The sequence below is a fragment of the Peromyscus maniculatus genome, chromosome 19 (assembly GCF_049852395.1).
Source record: "Peromyscus maniculatus bairdii isolate BWxNUB_F1_BW_parent chromosome 19, HU_Pman_BW_mat_3.1, whole genome shotgun sequence".
Lineage (NCBI taxonomy): Eukaryota > Metazoa > Chordata > Mammalia > Rodentia > Cricetidae > Peromyscus > Peromyscus maniculatus.
This window is the reverse complement of record NC_134870.1, coordinates 76,370,585-76,396,091: the sequence shown is the minus strand read 5'-3', so window position 1 is coordinate 76,396,091 and position 25,507 is coordinate 76,370,585.

Here is a 25,507-nt window from a genome sequence, read left to right as displayed (position 1 = left end):
GATGCTTCTATAATATATTTCCAGATACTCATGTCTTCATTGCAGGTCTCTGCACTCACCACATCTCCTTTCTGTCCTATAAAATTAGGCAGCATTCTTCATAAAGGATGCACATATCTTTGGTTTGATTGATTGCTCCACACTTAGTTTTGTTCCTAGTGCAATTTTAACAGTATTTCTATGAACTGTATTTTTTAACCACTTACTATTTAGAAGAGGAATTCTAAATCGCTTATTAATTTTAACTGGTATTTCATCTGCAGACACTTTTTAGTCTTCAGTTGTGTTGTGGGTTTTTGTTATCGTTTTAAGCTGATTCCTTTTGTCTAACTGTGCCCCCATCTGGCATCTTCCATCTCCTTTCCACTTGCCCCTTGTCCTACTTTTCCTTCCCGTTGCTGTGATAAACCACTCTGGGCAAAAGCAACTTGGAGGAAAGGGAGGTTTATTTGGCTTATACTTCCAATTCATAAACCATCCTTGAGGGAAATCAGATCAGGAACTCAAGAGGAAACCATGAAGGAAGACTGTTTTCTGGCTTGCTCTCCAGTTCTCACCCTGGCTTATGCTCAGCTAGCTTTCCTATATAACCTAGGTCCACCTGCCCATGGATGGTGCCACTCATAGTAGACTGGGCCCTCCCATATCAACCATTAGTCAAGACAATCCCTTGGAGACATGGCCACAGGCCACTCTGATCAAGACAACTCTTCAGTTGAAATTCTCTCTTCCCAGGTGTATTAGTTAGGGTTTCTATGGCTGCGAAGAGACACCATGATCACAGCAACTCTTATAAAGGGGAACATTTAATTGCAGTGGCTTACAGTTCAGAAGTTTTATCATCATGGTGGGACATGGCAGTATGCAGGCAGACATGGTACTAAAGAAGGAACTGACAGTTCTATATCTTGATCCATAGGCAACAGGAAGTGAACTGTGTTCCATATTGAGCATAGCTTGAGCAAAAGAGACCTCAAAGCCCACCTCCCCAGTGACACACCTCCTCCAAGGCCACACCTCCTCCAACAAGGCCACACCCCCCAATAGTGCCACTCCCTTTGGGAACCATTTTCTTTCAAACCATCACACCAAAACACAAACTCTAGATTGTGTCAAGATGATACCTCTAACTACTTCACCCCTGCTTCTGGGTTTCACTTTTTAGATGCCACATGTAAGTGGGAGCACATGCCTGGTTAATTTCACACAGTACAATGTCCTCCAGGCCCATCTAATGGGCCTGTTTCAAAATAACAAACTCTTTGGGATTTACTACTTAAGACAGTCACATGATTCAAAAACAGCAGCAAATTTGTTTTTCTTCCTGTGTTTGTAACCCGTTTAAATTTTTCTTATATTTGTGCCTTGCCATGACCTGCATCCACTTCCAAATAGATTCCTCCCACCACAGTGTTTTGTTTATGTGCCTTGCTTTTTATTTAAGCTTCTTTCCATTTCAATTTTTTAAAAAACTGGTATATTCAATTTTCTTTAGTTCCCCTTTTCTGTCCTGGCTCCATTCTGGCTGGCATGCATTTCTAACTCTTAAGGCTCCAAACGCTAACTCCTTGTTCACAAGGCATCTGGGAACACTCAGGGCTCTGGAATATTCCACCAGCTCTCAGTCAAACTTCCCTACTTGCCAAAAGCCTCTAATCGGGACAGCAGTTTCAAGGCGCCTCAGTCCAGAGACTGTCCTCTTGGGCTCTTTCTGTGCAGCAACACTAGAAAAGACAAGCAGCCACTGGTTTTCTATCGTGTGTTGGCCCGGTTAGGGTTACTATTGCTGTGAGGAAACACCACAACCAAAAGTAAGTTGGGGAGGAAAGTGTTTATCTGGCTTACACTTCAGCATTGCTGTTCATCACTGAAGGAAGTCAGGACAGGAACTCAAACAGGGCAGGAACCTTGGGACAGGAGCTGATGAGGACATTGAGGGGAGCTGCTTGCTGGCTTGCTCCCTATGGCTTGCTCAGCCTGCTTTCTTATAGAACCCAAGATCACCAGCCCAGGGTTGGAACCAATTACAATGGGCTGGGCCCTCCCCCATTGATCACTAATTGAGAAAATGCCCTACAGGCTTGTCTACAGCCCAATCTCATGGAGATTTTTTTAAATTGAGACTCTTTCCCCTCCAATGACTCTAGCTTGTGTCAAGTTGACATAAAACTGACCAGCACACGTGTGACCTGTGGTTGAATGGTTCCACCTACAAACACAGCTGCGCAGTGCCTGCCAGCGGTTTCCCCTTTCCTCTTTAGTGGTCACACTGCCTTAGTGACAGTGATTGGCAGACACTGGAGTCTAGATCTTTGCTGCTGAACTTCCAGTTTTAAAAAGCATCTAGTAAGTTACTCATGCTATAGCCCATTGTCTCCTAATGTGCAGAGCACATGAACATGGATATTGGCATGCTATGTAGCTAAGTTAAGTGATCCGATTCCTGCTGTCCTAAGATTTGCATCTATGTGGTCAGAATCCTTTGGAGTACTTCTGCTGAAACAAAATTTCTGTGACAAGAATGGGATTTTACCAGACTGAGATGACCTATTCCTGTAATCCCAGCACTCGGGAGGCTGGGATAGAATGATCTCAAATCTGAGGCTAGCCTGGGCTACATGATGAAACCTTGTCTCAAACAATAAAAAGAAAATTTAACTTTGGTAATGGAGTTACAGGTTAATATTCCATGATTTCAGTATGATGATTCCAAGTGTGGACTGCAGTTTCGTTGGTTCAGGTGCTGTGTTTTGAATACAGAACCTTGTACACACTACACAAGTGTTCTACCACCAAACTACACCCAAGCCATGAGGAGTTGTATCTATTCTCCTGACCAAGACATTATGTGCTTTTTTTCAACTCATAGATATGTCTCTCTTAGATTTTCTGCCTTTGTGTCCTTAAACATGTCACCTTTCCTGTCCTCTGCATTCCTTCCTTCTGTAGGACCAGTATAGGCTGGATCACTTCTCAGCCCACATATATTTCTCTCAGGTGTGTGTGCTGAAACTTCTCATTCTGCATGTCATGTTGATCTCTCCCCACTCTGTGACTCTGTGCTGTGAAGCTCCTAACTTCTCTAAACCCACCTTCAGATCAGCGAGTAGGCTCTTCTGTAGCATGCTGCCTATCGTACAGCTTATGGATAGGTAGAGGTTATCCTGGTTAGCTTTAATTGTAGACTCAACACAACCGAGAATTACCTGAGAAGAGTCTTAAGAAGGAATTGGCCCTTGAGCATGTCCTTGGGGATTGTCTTGATGGTCAATTAATGTAGAAGGACCAGAGTATTTCAGATGTCAGCATTGGTGTCAGCATTCCCAAGGCAGTGGTCTGGAACCATAGAAGAAATCCAGCTGGGCATAAGCCGACCAGCCAGCAGGCAGCATCCTCCATGGTTCCTGCCACACTTCTTTGGCTATGATGTGGGTCTTGTGGTAAGAGATAGTTCTGTGTGGACTAGCGTACAGATCATCCTTCAAGTTACCATGAGTTACCATCTTGATTTGCCTTCAGGATGGACTGTGACCTGGAAGTATCAGCCAAATAAACTCTTTCCCCCAACAGTTGCTTTTAGTCAGGATATTTGTTACAACAAGAGACATGAAGCTAGAACATAGCTCTATTTCTTATTTCTATAATTTCTACTCACTAGAATAGACAGGTGTGTTTTTCATTGCCTCTTGTCCGTTGTTAAGATTCAAGGACACATATAAACACTTGATCCAGATGGACTAGGTCCTAGCTGCTGAGTCTAATCACTAGTTCATGGGCATATCTTTATTCACACAATGTGTGAGAGCAATAGAAATGTGAGCCATTTCCATACAATCTAGCACCTACCCTGGCAAATGTAGAAATCTCATGTAGTCCCCTGGGTTCAGCACCACTGGACCAGTTTTATGCCTCAGTTTCTCAGCTTACACAGCACCCTTAACAAGAGGTATCCATTCAGTTCCCATAGTTTCGAGTCTCCCAGGACAAGAGGCAGCTTCTGGCCCTATTCAGATATGCAGGTCTTGTTAGTCCCAGGATCCCAGACAGGCAGTCCTCCAGACTCACTGATGAATGTGAAACCCCAGCTCTGTGCTAAGCACAGTGTGTTCAGTGGTGGAGAACATATACAGACACCCCATCTTTCTTCCTGCAGGTAAAACAAGCGTCCTGAGCATTCACAAGCCATGGAATTTTCCATCCTCGTTCTCATCTGTGACTTTGAGTCTGTTTCATCTTCCACCAGGGAGTTCTCAACAAGGTCTTAATTCCTACATGTTTTGGGTCTTTATCAAGCATCTCCATGGGCTTGGAAGGGGTTATTATGTGAAAGCTTGTCTCCCAACAAGCCCCATCCACCATGATGTATTGACCAAAGTATCTCTCATGGATGGTATCAGCATTTCTAATGGTAAAATAACCAAGTCAGGCTTAAAGGAAGAGGCCCGGAATGGCGTGACTTATGCCAACAGTTCATTCTTGTGGGGGCCACAGAGGCTCCCTAGTAAGGCCTTACTCAAGATCAGAAAGTCTGAGCTTACTTTGCCCAGCAAGGCTGCATTATGGGATGATTTGGCCAAAGGTGTGGTTACCAGGTGTTTTGAAGGGTCTACACTTGTTGGTACTTTATACTTCAACCTTGAAAGGGGGAGGTCTTTTGCCCCTCCTCTTACTGATGTACAAAAAGCCCATTATGAATAAACTTGAGGTGACTCGGTGTTGACCTAGGGCCCTCCCGAAGCTATCCCGTGTCTATGTCTTTTTCTTCATCTATGTCTATATTTCCTCCTATTATTTTTCAATTCCTCACTCCTCCATTCAAGAACCCTTCAACAGGTCGGGTCTGGTCCCTGACACATTCTCCACTCTGAAAGTTGCCACTGTCCCTTTTATAGAGGGGAAATTTTTAAACCTCCTCAGCCTTCTGTCTTCCCTGCCTGTAGCTGCAAAGACATGCCTGATTTTCTCTAATCTGTATAACCTTTTGAAGTGTGTTTTATTTTTTATTCTTTTTTTCCATTGTGGTAAAATATGCATAAGATTGTCATTTTTTATTTTATATAAAAGATTTTTCTAGTCATGTTACATATCAGCCACGGATTCCCCTGTCCTCCCTCCTCCCACCCTGCAGCCTTCCCTCCAACCCACCCCCATCTTAACCATCTTAAGTGCAGTTTAATGTCATTAAGTTTGGCATAAAGTGGTGCCACCACCATGACCCTCCACTTACACATCTCCTTTCAGCCTGTAGATCCTAGACCCTATTCCCACTGAGCACAGGCTAGCTCCTTATGCCTAGCCCATGGCCAGCCCCAGCAACTGTGGTCCTACTTCTGTCCCCCATAACCGCTTTACCTAGAAGTCTTTCGAGATCCAGCTTTGAAATGCAAAGATTGGTACCAGGGAGAAATTAGTCCCTCTGCAAAGTCACGTGCTACCTGAAGTCTTTCCCAGACTGAGGCTCCTGCTGTTCTGTGGATCCTGTCCACTGAACATGTGAACTCAGGAGGTAGAGGAGAGGGGGGGAGACATACCCCACCCCCTATAATCTGGAAAATGAATGCAGAGAATTTCAATGGAAACAGAATAAGAAATGTCCTAAGACATTTTTGTGGAAGAGAAAATTGGGAGTGGATATGATCAAGATATATGGCATACACATATATTGTCAAAGAATAAATAAAAGCATTGTTAAAAGAATGTTCAATACCAATTAAAACATACAAAGTTGGTCCTGGGAGTTAGGGTGTGGGCTGGGTGGCCTGGCAAGGGAGACTTCTAGAGGCTGCCTGCCTAGCTGAACAGGTCAAACGCAGATTTTCCCACCCTCCGCTCTGGGACTCTGGCAGGGCTGCTTTCCCATCTCGTCAAAGCCTCCCATTCATTGGACTACAATGCCTCACTTGATCTAACTGATGACCCAAATAGCTTCAAGTAGCTCTCCATGGGTGGCCAACTAATTATGGAGGGTGTCTAGTTACAGCTGTCCATACCAGGTGCCTTTTCTATCCCATAATGGCTCTGTGAAGGGGGGTGGGCAGTGTCCTGATTACGAAGTTCTTCTGATACCCTCTCTGGGGAGGAGAGGGGAGAGGCCCACTTGTCGGCACCCTGGGCAGTGCAGGCAAGGGGAGGAAACAGAAGGAGAAGCCACGGAGGAGGGTGGCGGAACACCTCTCCCAGGTTCTCCAGCCACTGAGCTGACCACCCTTCATGTTTCCAGTCTGGAGGGGACAGCGCACGCAGGGAAGGAATCCATCCAAACCAGAGAAAGGAAGAAATGGAGAGTTAATTAGACAGACTACAGTATATCCTGAGAGGGGAGGAACCACGACACAGAGACAATTCTAGGGGGAGCTTATATGGACGGGAGCTTCTATGTTGGCACTCAGGGAGTATTTCAGGGCCGCTACGCCCTGGTTGTTCAGGTATTGTCACGTGAGACACCTGTGTGGGCTCATATCTGGATGGCTAGGTAGACATTGCATTGCTTTTATGAGCGATGCTTTGCAGTGTGAGTTGTTTTTTCTTAGGACTAGCTATCTGTAAAAGTCAGTACAAGAACCCAGAGATTATACTCCTGGTGATTAAAACCTGCCCCAGGGGATGCTTAGGCTGGCAAGATGGCTCATTGGATAAAGGTACTTGCCAGCAACCCTGATGACCTAAGTTTCATCCCCAGAACCTACATAATAGAGAGAACCAACTCCCCCATATTGTCCTCCGGCCTTCATACACCCACTATGATGTATGTGTGTGTGCGTGTGCGTACGTAAATAATAAATGTGGTTTTCAATAATTAAAATGGCCTCACTACACCATAAGACTGTACAAGGGTTTGTTAACTATTTATGGTTCTGCCCAGAGGTTAACAGTAGCTCTGAGTCCAGCCTGTGTGAGGCAAAAGCAGTCTTGTTCTGGGGTTAGAGTAGCCCTCATGGCCATCCTAGGAGAGCATCCACATTCCCCACGTCCGCAGGTGCTGAAGCTTGGCCCCCATTGCCTTGATGACACACCCTTTCCTGGGCCAGAGGGGAGTGTCCTCCTTCCCGAGGTTTTACCCGAATTCTGACACCGGTCAGCTCGAAAATTGTAAGGGGAGTCTTGGCCCAAAGGGCAGAGTCTTTAATTAGGTACCTGACTGGAATAAAAGGGATGGGGGCGCGGCAGGAGATGCACGGACCTCTTGGAAGGTGGAGGAGCTGGTAACCGGCCAAGTAGCAAGCAGCTGCGGCTTGCTTCCGGGTCCCCATCCTCCCTTGGAAGGAGGGTGTGGTGGCGTCATCTGGACCCCCACTGGGAACAGAGGAGCACCCGGTGGAGTGGCCTGGATTCTTCTTTCTCTCTTGTAATTATTGTGCACGGACTTTGCCTATTAATAAAAGGTAACGCATTCCCCTGAGTTCCTTCTTTACTGAGGCCTGTGGGGCAGACAGTCTTCCTGCCACGCGGCCACCACGTGCACTGCCCTCTGCTCAGGACAGATACAGAGCAGCTGCTTTAAGCCACACATAGCTCAGTGGCCCGGGTCAGCCTCCCAGCTATCCCTGCACCTCATAAGACTAGAACTGCCCGGGCGATGGTGGCCCACGCCTTTAATCCCAGCACTCGGGAGGCAGAGGCAGGCAGATCTCTGTGAGTTCGAGGCCAGCCTGGTCTACAGAGCTAGATCCAGGGCAGGAACCAGAACTACACAGAGAAACTGTGTCTCCAAAAACAAACAAATAGACTACACCTCGCTGAGTGGCACCCCATCCTCCATCCCAGCTTTGTGTCACCGTTGCCCTGTGAGCCTTTTCTTAACCCAACAACCCTGCCCTCATTCCTCCCCTCCTGCGGTGGGACTCCATCCCAGGGGACCCTCATTTTAGCGCCCCTGGCCTGGGAGTGCACCCCTCGGAGGCAAACACCAAAAAGGCCTTCTCTGCTCCTTCCAGGCTGATGTCTTCCCAGGAACCCAAAAGAAACTAACATAATGGTCTGTGGCCCCGGTGTTCTTGTCTCTGTGTGAATGTGACTGAGCTCTGAGCCACCCCTACGCTGAGGCAGTGCCCAGGCTGCTTCCCTTGAACGCAGCCCAGGGCTGGGCACCAAAGACAGGAGGTGCGGCTCTTCCAGGGCACGTGGTTGTAATCACTGGCAAGACACAGACCTAGGCCACGGGGGCCACGTAAGAATACAGCAAGGGATATGAGCAGCCAGAGAAGAAATCTATGTCTGATCACTCAGATGTCATCCACTGCTGTCAGAAAGGAATTCTCACCTGCACGTCAGACCGCGGAGCTCTGCCGTGAGGTCCTGTTACCATCTACTCATCTTGATCAGGTTCATTTTTTTCCTACTAATTTAAGAATTAAAAAGCAGGAGAATTCTCAGACGCAACAGGCAACAGACTTATCAAAAGTGAAGATCTGTAGACAGCAAGACACACAGAGAGGAAGACTCCCCCAAAGGGCAGAGAGGACACCAGTTTCCCTGGAGGGCTGAGGGTTTTAAGTGGCTTTGGTGGCCTGTCATAGGAACACCTCCCCTAATTCTGGATTGTTCAGCTTAAACAAAGAAAGGGTAACATGTCTAGAACCAGCTTTGACATGGCTGACCAGCTAGGACCCATCAGCCAGGAGGGAAGCCCTTGCCAGAAGAAAAGCCCACCAGGCCTTTATCTCAGGTCAGGAGGGCAAGGAAAAAAGCTGGAAGTTTGCCACCATTCTTATCTATCTGTGGCCCCTTTCCCTGTCTGGGATCTATCGAGTGTCTAGGCCCCAGTCAGTGTGTAAATGCAAGCAAAGATTACCAAGGAAAACCGGAATGATTCAGCAAGGCCCCACTATTATGAAGAGCTCACAGTAATGTGTATGCTGGAAAGAAATCAAATGGTACAGTGGAGAACAATCTATAGTACGCTGACATTCTTTCCAGCCAGAATCCCCAAATAATTGGGCTTGCACCATGGAAAGAGATTTTGAGGCACAAGCAGCATTTAAAACAGGCACTTTGCACCCACCTGCTAAAGGCTCTAAGGTTTAGCTTCCAACAATTTCAACGTGTGTGTGTGTGTGTGTGTGTGTGTGTGTGTGTGTGTGTGTGTGTGTGTGCCCGCGCATACATGTGGGTGTTTTCTTCAGTCGGGGTCTCTCACTGAACCTGTAGCATTTGGCTGGACTGATTGGCCTGCCCCTCCTGTCCCTGCCCCCCCAGCGCTGTGTACCCCACACCCAGCCCCTCCTGTCCCTGCCTCCGCAGCGCTGGGGTTGCAGCTGTGGACCCCACACCCCGCTCCTCTCTGCTTTTCTCACCTCCACAGGACTCCGGGCTGAGACGACAACCCTCATGTCCTCGTGTTCACTACAGGGGAGAACTATCCACCCAGCCACAGAGACAAGATTAGAGCGGTCATTTTAAGTAGGAAAATCAGGCTTGGGAATGTTAACTGAATTTTTATGGAGTGTAATCACCCTCCTCTCTCTATTCACTGAGCTCGCTAGTTAGAAAAACTGTCACATTCAATAAACCTGTGTGACAGCCGCAGCTATGAGACAGGCACCACGCTGGATGCTGGAGACATAGGAGTCCCGGGCTGAGTGATGGGAATGAGATCACAGAGCAAAGACAGCACAGCTCTGCGATAATCATTTCTGACAGACGGCTACATCTGACTCACAGACAGGGAAGACAAGGATGCTCCAATCTGTACTTTTTTTTTTTCAACCACAGCCTATATGACCTGCCAGTCTGCAGCCTTCAAGGCTAGCTGTGCCCTGGATCTTTTCATCAGCACAGCATGCAAGCCAGCAGCCACTCTTCCACGTTAAAGAGCAGACTAGGGGTGGTGCAGCCAGGACGGGAGCTGTCTTCCAGGGGGCCACTGACACATGTCACCATCCAGCCTCGTCCTTTCCAACAGAAACTTGAGCCGTTCCCTGAGACCCTGACTTTCTGCAAGGACTTGTGTGGCTTTGCCCTCCCTGGGGCCTCCTCTTGGCTACCCTAGTCACACAGATTCTTTTCCCTTTGGGAAAGCTTGCAAGGGAGAGAACGCATTCCCACACTCAAGAGGGGACCCAGAACTGCATTTCTAAACCATTGCAAGCACTGGCAGCTCACAGGGGTTTTCATCTTAAATGACTTTATTTGGTGTGAAAGACAAATGTGTTATTCACCCTTTCCTTAAAGAAAAGAACTCCTGTTTGTAAAAACAATCTTTAAGTACCTTTCTATTCGCAGTCTTGATGCACATTTAAAAACCTTTCCTCTCCACCTTCCACCCAGCCCTTGTCAAGGCTTGTAGTGATTTGTAATCTGTGAGGCTGGGTTTCAATAGCTGCAGCTGGGAAGCTGAGAAACGCCCCCAGGTTCACTTTAGGGAGCTCTTACTTCACAGGAGAATAAAATTTCTCAGAACAATGTGACTTTGGGTTAAAGGGGAAAAATAAGCATGTGAAAACTGTTTCCTTTTGAGCCCATGATGCTTGAGTGTAGACATGACCTTCAGGGCATGGGTGACAGCGGTAATTGACATGGGTCTCGACTTCTGTCACTCTGGGCCTCTGGATTAGACACAGAGGCTGTGAGCCAGGCAGATGGAGACTCCACCTTTCTCTCAGGTGACAGTCACATGAGCTTTGGTTTCTCAGACTGGGGAGTCCACTGACAGCAGAGGATGAAGCTGCCTCACCCTTCCATAAGAGCTCAGTGGTCTCCTCAGCTTTACATTGCTCTCACTGAGCCCACAAAGCTCCCCTGCAGTGTGCACAGCTCATCCTGGTTATGTCGGGAGGTAAACTTGCCCATGGTGCGGTTTTTTGTCGTCAGATGAAGGTGTGCTGCCTGCTGATGAATGACCTCAGCAACGATGCCTGAGTCCTAGTCCCATGAGCGAAGACCTATACAGCAAAAGGCACTTTGCAGATGTGATTGCGGATTCTTCTTTTATGCGTTCAATAAATATGTATTGTTTATAATATGCTGTCCTAGTCTACAGCTGGGTATCCAGCCATGAACAAAGCAAACATGAATTCCTGCACTGATGAGACTCTTTCCAAGTGGGAAAAGAGACAGTGAAAATACCAACAATACTAGGGAAAAAGTGAAGCAGGGACAGGTGTAGGGAATGATGGGGAGACTTGAGGACTGAAATAGAGCTACATGGCCACACGACCCCAAAACTATAGTTGAAAGTTTCCAGCCCCATGGTCCCACAGCCACTGATAAAATAATCACTCAGAAGCTTACATTCTTTATAACTGCTCGGCCATTAGCTCAGGCTTATTACTGACTAGCTCTTACACTTAACCCATAATTCTTATCTATGTTTAACCATGTGACTTAGTACCTTTTCTTAGTTCTGCCTTGTCATCTTGCTTCCTCTGTGTCTGGATGGTGACTCCTGACTCCACTCTTCCTCTTCCCAGAATTCTCCTCCTGCTCACCCCACCTATACTTCCTGCCTGGCTACTGCCCAGTCAGCATTTTATTAAACCAGTGTACAAGAGCATTATCTCAAGCACAACACACTGAAGAAGACATTGTTTTGTGAAGATGTGAGGAAGAAGAAAAAGGATTGTAGAAATCTCAAGGCGGGGACACTGAAGGCTTGGGAAGGGGCATGTCTGGCATATTCAGGAAACAACAAGGAAGTGGCCAGTGAGACCAAAGACTGCAGAGACGGAAAGCAGAAGGAATGAAGACATCTTTGCCCTTTCATTCCAGTAAGCCAAGAAGCCCATGGGGGTTGGCTTTTCAATATACGGTATTCATTCTTGGAGATTTTCATACAGGTAGACAATGCAGTTTAGTCAAATCAACCCCACACTCTCCTCTCAGACCCCGTTGCCACGTCCCCTTCCCAACTTGGTGCTCTCTCCTCACAGCCCACCGAGTCCAGTCAGGGATGTCCATATTTGCATGGGCAACAATAGCTGCCACTTCTCTACAGAAAACTGGCTCTCCCTACCCCGGGCCTTCAGTTTCCAATGCTTCTCAGCTGGGGGTGTGGGGTCACGGGCCCCTCACTCATCTGTGCTGGAGTTTTGATGGGCTTCATCCTCTGCAGGTCCCGTTTGGACGACCAGAGCCACCGTGAGTTCATGAGTGCTATGACCCTGTTGTGGCCAGAAGACAGCTTCATAGACATTCTGCCCAGCCTCTGGCTCTGGGTCTGTCTGCCTCCCTCTTGCTCAGTGTTCTCTGAGCCATGTGAGAAGGGGTGTGATAAAGGTGTTCCATCTGGGCCTGAGCAGTCCACAGTTTCTCATTCTCCAAACTCTGACTAGCTGGGGCTCTGTATTAGTCAGTGTCTACTGCAAAAAGAAACTCCTCTGATGATAGTTTAAATGTGCACTAATCTATGGGTGCAGAGATAAGTACTTAAAGGCAGTTTTGATACTGTGTCAGTTCAGCGATAGACCAGTAAGTTCACCCCTCTGGTCTGTGGCCTCCAGGCACCAGTTCTTGCAAGGCTTACAGTACCAAGCATGGGCTCCATGCTGTGGAGTGCGCCATACATTAGAGCAAGGATTTTGAGACAGACAGACTTTCCAGACAACAGAGTTGAGAGTGGGTGTGGCTAAAGCAAGTGAAGGAGGTGGCGTAGCAATGGAAACAGACCTGGGAGCAGTAGGGCCACCATCATGAGACACTCGCTACATCCAGAAGCTGGGGAGGCAAGGAAAGAGGTTGATTCCGCTACTTCACAAAGGAGCCAACCCTGTGACCTGTGACCTGTGACCCTGACCCAGTGATTCTAATTTTGGACTTGTGACCATCAGAACCGTAAGTCACTTATGCTGCTTGGCGCTCCTAGAGGTGTGGCATTTGTTCCGTCAGGCATGGCAGGTGTGGTAGTTTAAACATAACTGGCCTGCATTAGCTCACAGGGAGCGGCATTATTAGGAGGTGGGGCTTGGTTGGAGTAGGTGTGGCCTTCTTGGAGGAGGTGTGTCACTGTACCGGTGGGCGCTGAGTTCTCCTGTGCTGAAGCTACTTCCAGTGCCAGTTCCTGTTGCCTGCAAGATGTAGGACTCTCAGCTACTTCTCCAGCACCATGTCTGCCTTCACTCCGCCATGTTCCACCATGACGATAATGACTGAACCTCTGAAACTGTAAGCTGCCACCTCAATTAAATGTTCTCCTTTGTAAGAGCTGCCATGGACACGGTGTCTCTTCACAGCAATAGAAACCCTAAGACAGGAGGCTAATACAGAGCATGCATATTAGTTACTTTTCTGTTCCTGTGACTAAGCATCTGATAGAAGCAGATTAAGGAAGGAGGTTTTATTTGGCTCACAGAGTGGGACGTGGGAAGCAAGCCAGTGAGCAGCATCCTCCACGGCCTCGGCTTCAGTCCCTGCCTCCAGGATCCTGCCTTGAGTTCCTGCCCTGGCTTCCTTTAATTGTGGACTATAAACTAAGTATAGATAAACCCATTCCTCCCCGAGTTTGATTTGGTCAGTGTTTCAGCAGTAGAAACCTAACTGAGGTACTACATTTATCCCTAACAGACTTCAGGGGCCTTTTGGCCCTTGAAGATTGAGGGCAGGGACAGGATTCTTCACATGGACCAGCCCTACTGGAGGGACTGGGAAAGACAAGTCCCTCCTACGAAAGGGCCCAGTGCTGCCGTGGGTGTGGACTTGCCCACTCTGTCTTTGCCAGTGTCCATTTTAATAGTGGTGGCTTTTCTTTCCCAACTAATTTCTTTGTTTAATCCTCAATAAACCTTCTTTTATTGATTCTCATTTATTTCTTGCAAGGAATTCAAAGGCGGAATGTCAATTTCAGCTTCCAATTGAGAAAGAAGCTTTCTTCAGATCAATACTCCCTCTCAACTTGATGCTGAGCAATTAATAATGACTTGGCACATGATTTCTTTATGAAGAAGCCGGAGCCAATAGGGCTGTAACACAGAGATATAAAACTAGTCATTCCTCCCTCTACCCGGTCTTTTCGTAGAGGCCACAAATGCTGAAAGGAGCAGAGAGCTGCCCTTGCCCCTGTATCCCATTGGCTGTGGATGTCATTATCGCTTTGCCAGTAACTAATGAAGCCCATTTGGCCAGAAGCACTCCATCGCCTCCTTCTGCCAGCTGTGGATCAACATCTCATTTCCCTCTCGTTGATTGCAAATTGACAACTCCACTGTCCACCTCAGCGATTTGGGAGCAATTCACAGTTGCTAGTTGACTTGCTAAGACCCCACCTTACTTGACCAAGGAAGTCTTAGGTGGCTTCTGCTCCAACTGTGCAACCCAGTGACTCTTCCAGGACTTCCCAGGTCCCCCTGTTAGTGCTTTTCTTACCTCACATTATAACCCCTTCCTAGCTTTAGGGACCCTTCAGCAGAGGATGGCAGGGGTTTGTCATGACAGCCCGTCACTCTCACACCACCAGCACATGGAGCTGAGTAGGTTTTCCTAAAAGGTTAGAAGAGAAAACAGAGATTGAGTGCAAATGGGGCAGGGTGTCTTTCCAGGGTGCCATGCAGAACTACCTCTTCAGGGCCAGGAGGCACTAGAAAGAGGCCAAGACCTCAACAGTGTCACCCACTCCCACCTGGAGACAATCAGGTGTTTTCTACACCCTTCCTGCAGCTAGAGTCCCTTTCAAAATATGCATGTGGTGTGCCAGAGTGACCTCGGCTGTGTGAGTGCCCCATACATGCCTGTGGCCTCTTCCTCTACCCCAGATGTTTCTTTCCATGAAAACCGCAAGCTGGCACTGGTAGAAAATGCACACTCACACATTCTCACATTCTCTCACTCATTCACACATGATCACACACTCAAGCATGCTCACATGAAATTTAACACTTTAATACACATTCACATGTGCATGCATACACTCTCAAACACTACCCCACATTCACATACATGCTTGCTTACACACACACATACACACCATGAAACGTGTGCTTCTCTATACACCAGTAATCAATTTTCAAAGAACAGTTACAGTTTACCTCGTATTTCAAACTAAAGTAACTGCCACATATGATTTTTTTTCAAGGAAATACTACCATGGGAAGAAGAGATGGAGGGGTGGATAGATGATAGGTAGATGATAGCTAGCTAGATACAAACAAATCGATGGGTAGATAGTTACGGATGAAGAATAGATGGGTTGGTATACCCCCCATCAATGCATAAAGAGTTAATAGTTACTCTCTCGAAAGCTGACATACTTGAGCCCGAGAATTCCTGTCTCCATCCTTCACTCTCACACAGCTGTTCTTCCAGCAGTGAGGAGATGGCTTCCCTGACAACTTCATTCGCGATCTCAGACCTATGTGTTCCAAGGAAAATCCACACTAGGATTTATTATGGTCCCATTTGGAGCCTGGGGAACAGCAGGGGGAGCAGCTGTCTTCTGAGACCCTTGCCAAGGACCTGAAAATCAGCACAACCCTGACCTGAAGCAGCAGCTTCTCCATCCCCCAATCCCCACAGGAAGTTTTCAAGTCACCATCTGGCACTTCCTGTCCTCCCAAGGCCCCTCCCATTTGGCCCCTGGTAGGGAGCTCACAGTCCTGGGGAGGTTTGAGAACACAACAGAAGATGGATCCAAGAACAAGAGAGAGAGCCAGGACACAGATGTGCTCAAGCACACGTCCAACGGACCTCACACCAGCTCGGGTGGATGCAAAGGGATGTGCGTGCTCACACCTCTCCTTAGAACAGAAAGGATATAGGTCAGATTGCAGTCACCGCTGTCCTCAGAGTTCAGAAACCAACACACTGTCTCAAGAGTCCTCGGGCCAATAAACCAAAAGCAAGCAGCAAAGACTCCAGCAACGGCCTCAGTGGAGCACCATCAGAAAGTCCACCTCTCGCTTTCTTTGCCTGACATACCCGTCTGTGTCTTCTGACTGTTTCTTAAAAGCCTGAGAACAAGACTTCAAAAATTCCATGTCCACCATCAATCTCTCTGTAATAGTAACCACCAACCACAAGCTTGCTCCATCTTTGAAGAGAGAGGAAGGGAATTTAAAAGCCATGTCATGTGTTTCTACTTAGCTTATATTTAAGATACAGCCCTATTAATCTCTGTTTTAAAATTACATTTATTCATTCGTTTATTTATTCTGGAGGATAAACATGGTGTTTGTGAGAATGGATGACTCATGTGCGATATGTTGTATGTATTGGAACATGTATGATGTAGTGTGTGTATGGAGGCCAGAGGACACCTTGTGAAAGTCAGTTTTCTCCTTCCACAATGTGGGTCCTGGGGACTGAATTCAGGTCGTTGGGCATGGTGGCCAGTGCTTCTATCCACTGAGCTATCTTGCTGGCTTCGAGCCTCACTCATCTTTGTTACCCAGTTTTCCTTGCCTCAAGGAAAAGAGAGTAGAAGACAAAACTGTGTAACAGGGACTTGAGAGCTGGCTCAGCCATTGAGAGCACTTGCTGCTCCTGCAGAAGACCCACGTTCAGTCCCCAGCGAACACATGGTATCCACAGCTGCCCGAAACTCCAGTTCTGTGGAACCTCATGCTCTCCTCTGGCCTCTGGGGTCACCGCACACATGTGATACACATACATACACTCAGGTACACACATGGGACACATAAACAAGTAACTCCTCTTTAAAAAGAAAGCTACTTAAAATAATTTAAAAACAATAGCAGAAGGCAAGTTAAAATAGAGCTGGATGACATATTTGGGTAGGTTGGGTAAGTAGGGCCTTAGATATTACACCATCCAGAGAATGGGTGCTTGGTTCAAATATGGAGGTTTTGTTCCCCCGAGAAGAGCATCACGTGCCAGAGAAGCTTTGTGAAGGGTCACTCATACAAGGCTTTTCACAGAAAGCACAGGTAAGGATCACTCCAAGCGAGGTGCTCACTTGCATGTAGGGCAGAGTTCTTGGCTTCCCACACAGGACAGTTCTACACTGATGACCAGAGCAAAAATAACCTCGATTTTTATAGACTAGGATGTTTTTCCCAAGGCCTTGGCCCATAATCTTATTAAACGGAATAGTTCAAAATAAGTTTCCCTGGGAAACTGAGAACTGAGAGAGGCCAGAAAGTCTCTGCGTTAGTCCCTCTGCCGGCCACCTCAGAGTTCAATCCCAGCAGCCCTCTCCAGGAGCATCCGTTTCCTGGAAGTCATGCTCCAATGTGGACAGCCAGCTGCGCTTAGCTTGTTGAAGACTTAACTAGCTGCTGCTCCACCCAAAGTCCACATCTTCAAGAATGGTAGCCCCATCCTCCAGTTCTGGTGGCTGGAAAGCTTGGAGAAGTTCCAGAACTTCTGTCTGCCCACCACTAGCCAGCCGGTAGACTCTCCAGAAGTTGTCCACTCACTGAGCATGCCTGGGAGTCCTTTTAAAGCCTCGTTTTGTCTTCCTGGTGCCTGCAGCTCTGTTCTCCACAGAGCTCCAAAGCCTATCCCCTGTCGTTTCATAAAAGCCCAGTCCCCAGAGGAACCCTTTGAGCTTCCTCCAAGTCCCCCCTCTGCTCCCCACTGGTTACATGTAGCCCCTCCCCCATTCCTCTCATGCCGTGATGGGCCAGCTTCGTGATCCTCGCTCTCTGGACACCCTCCTCTCCAACATCTCCGGCACACTATTGCTTCCTGGCCAATGGCCACCCATTTGTCCCACTCTGCTCCTTCCCGGAGTACTCAGCATGTCTTATCATGCATGCCCTACTCTAGTACATAATTCACTATACATTATGCTTGTTATTCGTTATCTCCCCCGCCCCCAGGCTGCCCGACCCCGCAGTGAGAAATTCTCTCCTCGGAGCCAGAAAAGCCAGTGAGCTGGCCCAGCCTGGGGTACACTTTCTCTTAGCCATCTTGGTTGTAAATGTCCCCTAAACAGTCTAAAGTTCTGCACTCATAAAGTGATTCATCATTACGCTATTCAGGAGTTGAATTTGGCCATTCGCCTTGAAGAGCCTGCATAAATTACTTTATTGTAAAAAGAACATCCTGATTGTTTCCAGGCTCCAAACCACTTAGGGACGATGTAGCTTTTGTGCTGTGCTGCATCTCCCGGGGTTCTGAGTCACCCAGTGAACTGAAGTACGCAGCTCTTACAACTCAGGCAAGAGTTTAATTTTGTATCAATAGCTTTGCCCCTTTGCCCTTCTCGCACATGCTCTCTTGTTCTGAACATCCCTGACATCCCTCGCTGTAGAATTAGGGGGGTCAGTGTTTCTTTCCAAGATGATCCCTCCCCGGGTTAGGCAGGGCTTCACCTCTGTGTAGCATCAGCTCCTGGCAGCTCAGGTCATTGGGAGAGCAGTGGGTTGTAGCGTCCAGAATGGGGTCTCCATCAGGCATGCTGAGTCCACTCCAGTTGTTATACCCTGGCTGGTCCTCAGTCTACAGTGTTACTCTGCCTGCCCATGCCCTCTCCAAGGACATCTCCCATACCCTGCTTGAGTAATGAAGCTTTGCTTGCCACCAGGAGAAACCGGTCTCTTCCAATACTACCCTGGCTACAAGCTCTATGGTATCCAGGCAGATTCTGTCTAAAGTCCTGTTGATGGTGGATTTGTTCTATGTCCTGAGCTCCCAAGCTATGTGTTGACTGATCTGGTACCCCAACCACAGTGCCTGGAAGCTGGGACAGCTGGCTGTTTGTGTGGTATCCTCTTCTGTCTCTGTAGTAGCAGAGCCAGAGGCTGCTGAAGATGAAGGTGGTGGGGGAGCTGGGTAGTTAGAGCCTCCAATGAGCATGAAGGAGCTACCTAGAAACTCAGCGCCTCTGGGTCAGGACTCAGAACCAAAATACTTGTTTCCAATCCATGCATTTTTTCCAAACTCTGGGTTTTCCTCCTGGAAAAGTGTAAGATTGGAGGAGAGCACTGGGCAGAGTCACCATTTCACTGTGACCTGATGACTTAGGGAAGTCACCTGACTGGGGGGACCAGGAGACAAGGAAAATCAAACACTGCTGCAAGAAAGCTGGGATGGGGTGGGCTGCGCACTCAGATGGAGACACATCACCAACAACAGCAGCCCAGAAACTCAGGCAGGGAGGTGGATTTGCCACACACAGCCGAACAGGAGGCCGGTGTAGCTAACCTAGTAGGAGGTCTCTGCAGGGGAGTCATCTCGGGTTGCAGTCTTCCAGGAGGAGGAAGCTGTGGTTGCTAGTTTCTGCACACAGCGATCAACTCTTCACTTGGACCAGAGGAAGGCTTTGGCATCCCCATGATTCTAAGGCACTGGAGTCTCTGACATGGCTGTGCCCCTGTCCATACACATTCACTCAGGACTTCATCCCCTCCTCACAGTCTTTGAAAGGAGCCTGATGGTGGTGGTCTATGGTGCGGGGTGAGATGGGATGGGTTGCACCTTTAAGAGCCTTATAACTTTGTTTTGAACCATGTCTTAGTCAGGGTTTCTATTGCTGTGAAGAGACACCATGGCCACAGCAGCTCTTACAAAGGGAAACATGTAACTGGGTCTGGCTCACAGTTTCAGAGGTTTAGTCCATTATTGTCATGGTGGGAAGCAAGGCAGCGTGCAGGCTGACATGGTGCTGGAGAAGGAGCTGAGAGCTCTACACCTTGATCTGCAGGCAGCAGAGGTGAATGCCTCACTAAGCCTAGCTTGAGCATCTCAGACCCCAAAGCCCGCCCCCCACAACGTCACACTTCCTCCAAGGCCACACCTACTCCCGCATCTTCTATTAGCGCCACTCCCTGTGGGCCAAGCACTAAACACGTGAGTCTATGGGGGGAGGCCATTCCTATTCAAACAACCATCCATCTCACCAGCAGTGCCGCAGCCTTGGAAAGCTGCAAGGCAGAGTGAGTGGGTAGAGACAGCTCTGATACTTAGAGTTGGTGACTTCAGGCAAAGGAGCACAGTTGCTAATGCCCTTGGGAACCCGTGGAAGTCACTAACCCCTCGTGGACCAAACTGTGATTCACAGCGGCAGCATGCCTATGACATGCTCACATGCCTAGCCCATGCTCCAAGCTTAAGCAACGTGAGACCATGTGCTAACATTCCCAGGACCTGTGATGCCATGAGTCGCCAAGAACTTGGTAGAACACTGGCTTTCAAGGAGTGGGGGTTGGGTTTTAGGTCGGACTTTGCCAAGCCCCACTGTAGCCTGTTAAGCATGCCCAGTCTGTGAGTGGTGACATGCAGGCGCCCATGCAGAAAGAGGGCTGGGGAGCGCCTGCCCTCTGTGCCCTCAGGCCTCGGAGTGCATGTCACCCAGTGGTCGGGCTGCACTGCTCTGGCAGATCACTGTCTCCCCTCTGCACACACCTAAGCCCGCATTCCTGGCTGCCAGGAGCTGAGATTTGCACCAACAGTGCTTCTAGATAAGTACTCTAAGCAGCCTGAGCCTGGGGGGTGTTTCTGGTGGTTCCTCCTAAATCCTCTGCCCTGAGGGGAGGAGCATGATGAGCCGGGTAAGAGGAGAGGAAAGTCAGAGGCAGGCTCAGGCCCAGGGTCCGCTCATCGTGGACACAGTCTGACCTAATCTTGTTTCAAAGAGTCAATGAGGAGTGTGTGTGTGTGTGTGTGTGTGTCAGCATGAGTGCACACACATGTAGGAGTGTGAGTGTGAGAACATAGATAATACAGGTCTTTGGTTTGGCCTCTGTCTATGGTTGACGACAGAGACTTAGAGTCTCCTGTCACACTTTAGTTTGCTTTGTTTGGAGAGCCTCACTCTGTGGCCCAGAGCAGCCTGTCAACCCCTCTGTAGCGCAGTCCGTCCCCAGGTATTCCAAGTGCCGGGATGAAAGGCACAAGCCTCCACACCCAGCATTTCCCTGCTGCCACTGCCCGAGATCACAGACACGACGTGTTAGGACGGCATCAGGTTCCCACTGCATCACATTTCCCTTCTGGGAGATGACAGCCTTGCCAGCCTCCAGGAAGCCTCCTGCTGTCCTAATCCCCCGGTGAAGCGGCAAACTTTGCATGTATGTTTACAATAAGCAAGAACACTGATCATGTACACTTTGCCACCAGGACAAGGAAATACGGGCTTGCTGACTTCGTTCTTCCAGTGCAAGCCAAAACAACACTCATTTTTGCTGTGTCTCTTTCCTCTCAACCCTTGCTGTAAAAATTGACCTCTTGTACAATTGACACCCTCAGAGGCAACAAGCCTGAGTGCCCCCAAATGAGTGCTCACAAAGTGCAGTCTGTCAGAGGCTGCTTTTAAGCGTTCCCTCGTGGGCCTTCCTGGATCTTGACGCTGAGGATGAAGCTCTCAACACAAGACCCTCCACAGAAAAAGGACTCTGGAGGCCAGAGGAACCTGGAGGATGTGGGGTCAGAGTCTGTCTTAGCCAGTGTTCTCCTGCTGTGAAGAGACGCCATGACCAAGGGAACTCTTAAGGAAAGCATTTAACTGGGGCTGACTAACGGTTTCAGAGGGTCGGTCCACGATCATCACTTCAGGAAGCAGACAGTCACGGGAGCAGTGGCCCAGGGCTTTACATCCTGATCCAGAGGCAACAGGCAGGGAAAGAGAGACACTGGGCCTGGACATGGATTTTGAAACCTCAAAGCCCACCCCCAGTGACATGCCTCCTGCAACAAGACCACACCTCCTAATCAGCTGGGGACTAAGCAGGCGAATGTGTGAGCCTGTGGGGGGCGTGGCCATTAAACCGCCCCGGGATGACTGAGGAAGGAGTGCTATTCCAGGGCACTGTCCCCTCCTCTCCCACAGACAGCCTCCCTGAGAAGTCTTCGTACCCATGCAGTCACCTGGTTGCTGGGTGAGGGTTTGGGGTGTTTCTTTGTGCCTGGAATAACTAAAATTTAGAGAAGAATTGGCCTACAGATGATTCCAGCAAATGTTTTAAGAAAGATGTTTTAGCCAAGCTTACAATTCAGCAGAAGGAATGTTTACAATAAGCTAGAACACTGATCAAAAGCGCCAATTTAGCCGGGCGGTGGTGGCGCACGCCTTTAATCCCAGCACTCGGGAGGCAGAGGCAGGCGAATCTCTGTGAGTTCGAGGCCAGCCTGGGCTACCAAGTGAGTTCCAGGAAAGGCGCAAAGCTACACAGAGAAACCCTGTCTCGAAAAACCAAAAAAAAAAAAAAAAAAAAAAAAAAAGCGCCAATTTAAAGGATGGTGCAGCTTTCTCAAAATTATACAACCTCTTATTATGCTGCTCACTCTGGTTTCATTTCTCAGTCTTCAAAGAAATGCCAGGACACTGGGCAGGATGAAAGGGGGAGTGATTAAAGAGAAGAGGATGGCACCACAGGAGGGCTCAGAATGCTGGGAGAGCCTGGAGGAAGGTCTGGGAGTCTGAGGCTAGCCTGCAAGTGCACACACTCTGTATTCCTATATGTTCTCCCAAAGATGAGCTCAACACCTGGAAAATGTGCTTTTATAGAGGGGAAACTGTGGCCCTGCTCTAGTAAAACCTTCAGGTCTTCTGTGATGACGGGAACAGAGTCCCAGCTGATGCCTGCCTCAGAGACAGAAGCAGGAGCAAGCACAGGAATTCCACCAGCACTGCCTGAGGGTCAGAGGGAAACACTGGGCATCCTCAGCAATGCAAGGGAAGAGACACAGCCAGAAGAAGGCCCGGGCTTCCCGAAGGAACCCTGGAGCTCCCGAAAGGACGCTGCAGTGTTATGAAGATGCATGATGGCTTCTGGATGTGATAGAATCCTATGTGGCCTAGATCACAGAACCCTACAACAGGGCCCAGCCTTTTGACACTGTGACACAACATTGTCACCTGAACGGTCCATTCAAGAACCAAGCAATCCAGTTACCAAAAACATGCAGAAATAATCTCATTGTTTTTTAACATAAATTTATTATTTTCTTTTTCTTTTTTTTCTTTTCTTTTTTTTTTTTTTGTTTGTTTGTTTGCTTGTTTGTTTTTCAAGACAGGGTTTCTCTGTGTAGCTTTGCACCTTCCCCGGATCTCGCTCTATAGACCAGGCTGGCCCCAAACTCACATAGATCGTCCTGGTTCTGCCTCCCGAGTGCTGGGATTAAAGGTGTGCACCCGGCAGGCAAATTTATTATTTTCATTGACACTGATCTTGGTCCAGCCCCTTTTACATTTTCAAGGGGAGTGTCGTTAACAAACTGCTGAAGCCGAGGTTCATCAGAAATACTACAGAAGAGCTGGGAAGATGGCTTACCTGGTAAAAGCACTCGCTATCTGTATAAACTGTCTACAGGATGTTCCAAGGCATGGTTAAGGGTTTCAGGTCCCTCTGGACCTGAAAGAGTCCAGAGGGAAGACAGAGTAGTAGACTGCATATGGCCACTGGACCTGGCCAGGAGAGAAGCAGAGTAGAGGCGGGAGGGGGAGGGGTGAGAGATGGAGGCAGAGAGAAGACTAAGAGGACAAAGGGAGCCACAGAGGAAACAGCAGGGTTACAAGGAGAATGAGAAGCTGTGAGTTCCAGGGAGATCAGAGGCTGGTGGGCAGGCTTGGTAGTGTCAGGTCCAAAAGGAAACTCCATTTCCCCAAATTCTGACCGTTAAACAAAAGCCAGCATCCTCCGGCTTGGTTCCCTTGATGGTGGTACTGGGAGGAGGTGGAAATGCCAGCAGGTAGAACCAGTTAATGGAAAAGGTCACTGAGTGCATGCCCTTGAAAGCTATATGGAAAGCCTCTCCTCCTTCCCTCTAGCTTCCTGTCCCTCAAACATCTTCCCTCTGCCCTGTGCTCCCGCCATGCTGTGCTGACCTGTCACAAGCAACCAGTCCTAACAAGCATGGCTGAACCAAACCTCCAAGACGAAAAGCCACCACAAGCCTTTCCTTCCTGTCCGATCTCTTGTCACAAGGACAGGAAGCTGACTAACACACCGTCATCTTCCGTTGGGAAAATGGGCAGGCAGGGCTGTACCCTGAAGGTCAACATTCACTAAACAGTGGAAATAAAATGTACCTGTTTTCTAGCAAAGAGGAGCCACTTCATTCATCTCCATTGACAACAGGTGATCAGCAGTTTCTCAGAAGGCAGAAATACAAGGAAACAGTGCAGAATACATGCTACACTAATTATCCTTGTGTAAGGGCAGGCTCATGAGGACTGGGAAGAGGGATCAGCTGATAAACTAATTGCTCTGTGTACCTAAGGACCTGGGTTCTGTTGCTAGCACCCCAGTAAAGGCCAGGCATGCCATGCACGCTTGCAGCTTCTGCACTGGGGCAGTGGAAAAGGGAGAAGCAACCCTGATGCCCACTGGTCAGATGGCTCGCCTCAGTGAGTTCAAGATTCGGTGAGAGACCCTGCCTCAAAAAGCAATGTGAAAAAGCAATTGAGATGGGAAAAACCAAATCCTTTTTTTGGTCTGAGAAGTCAGCTGTATGTCATAGCAATCAATAAATCTTTACCTCTCTGAAAAAAAAAAAAAGGAAGCAATGATACTGAATGTCAACCTCTCTGGCCTCCACATACATGTGGATGAGATCACACACACACACACACACACAGAGAGAGAGAGAGAGAGAGAGAGAGAGAGAGAGAGAGAGAGAGAGAGAGAGAGAGAGAGAAAGGGAGAGGCAACTCCATGAACACTAGGCAAAGTATATGCACGGCACAGTAACCAAAGAACTGACACAGAGCTACTATGAGGACTTGGCCTCACCTGTGCTATAGGAAAGAAAACGTGTTGTGTTTAAACTAAATCTCAGTCTTACAATTTTAGCAATAAAGACTCAGAAGTCAGATGCTGGGGTGAAGACCTGCCATCTCAGAGAGGCAGAGGAGCAACCAGATGACCTTCCTCCTTTGCCAGCATCTCAGAAAGATAGCTTCTCTTCTGCGTCCCAAACCAAAAAAGACCGCCAAACTCAAAGGCCCTCCCTCCTACTTCCTGTGTGTAGCAGGAATCTTAAAAGTTCTTATTGATAAAATCAAACCCGGAACCAGGTATTGGGGTGAACTGGAAGATCAGAGAACAAGCCACAGCTAACCTCACCTGGCCAACTTCTCAGCTGGTCTTGTTTCCTCAGACTGGAGGCTTCTGTGTCCTCATCCCAATGGCTCTCAGCTGAACTGCTGCTCGAAAGCCTGAAGCTTAACCAGCCAAATGTTTCTAGTTTCTGGTCCTCATGCCTTATATACCTTTCTGCTTTCTACCATCACTCCCTAGGATTAAAGGCTGGCTTTCTGGGATTAAAGGCATGAGTCACCATGCCTGGCTGTTTCCAATGTGGCCTTGAACTCACAAAGATCCCAGATGGATTTCTGCCTCTGGAATGCTAGGATTAAAGGCGTGTGCTATCACTGCCTAACTAGTGGCTTTTCTGTTCTCTGACCCCAGATAAGTTTATTAAGGTACACAATATTTTGGGGAACACAATACTACCACACCTGTGCATTTCTCTATCTGTTTTCCAGACTCCCTCTAACTCTCTAAGGCTACTTCCTGTCAACTAATTGCTGTCTCTGCCTCTTGATGCAAGGTTGGTTTTATTTAGTTAATGCAATCTTGGGGTTCACAGTGTGATCAAATATCCCTCGGCAAAAACTAGAGACCCGAGTTGGCCTTTCCTACCCAGCAGATAATAACAATCAACTAATAATTTA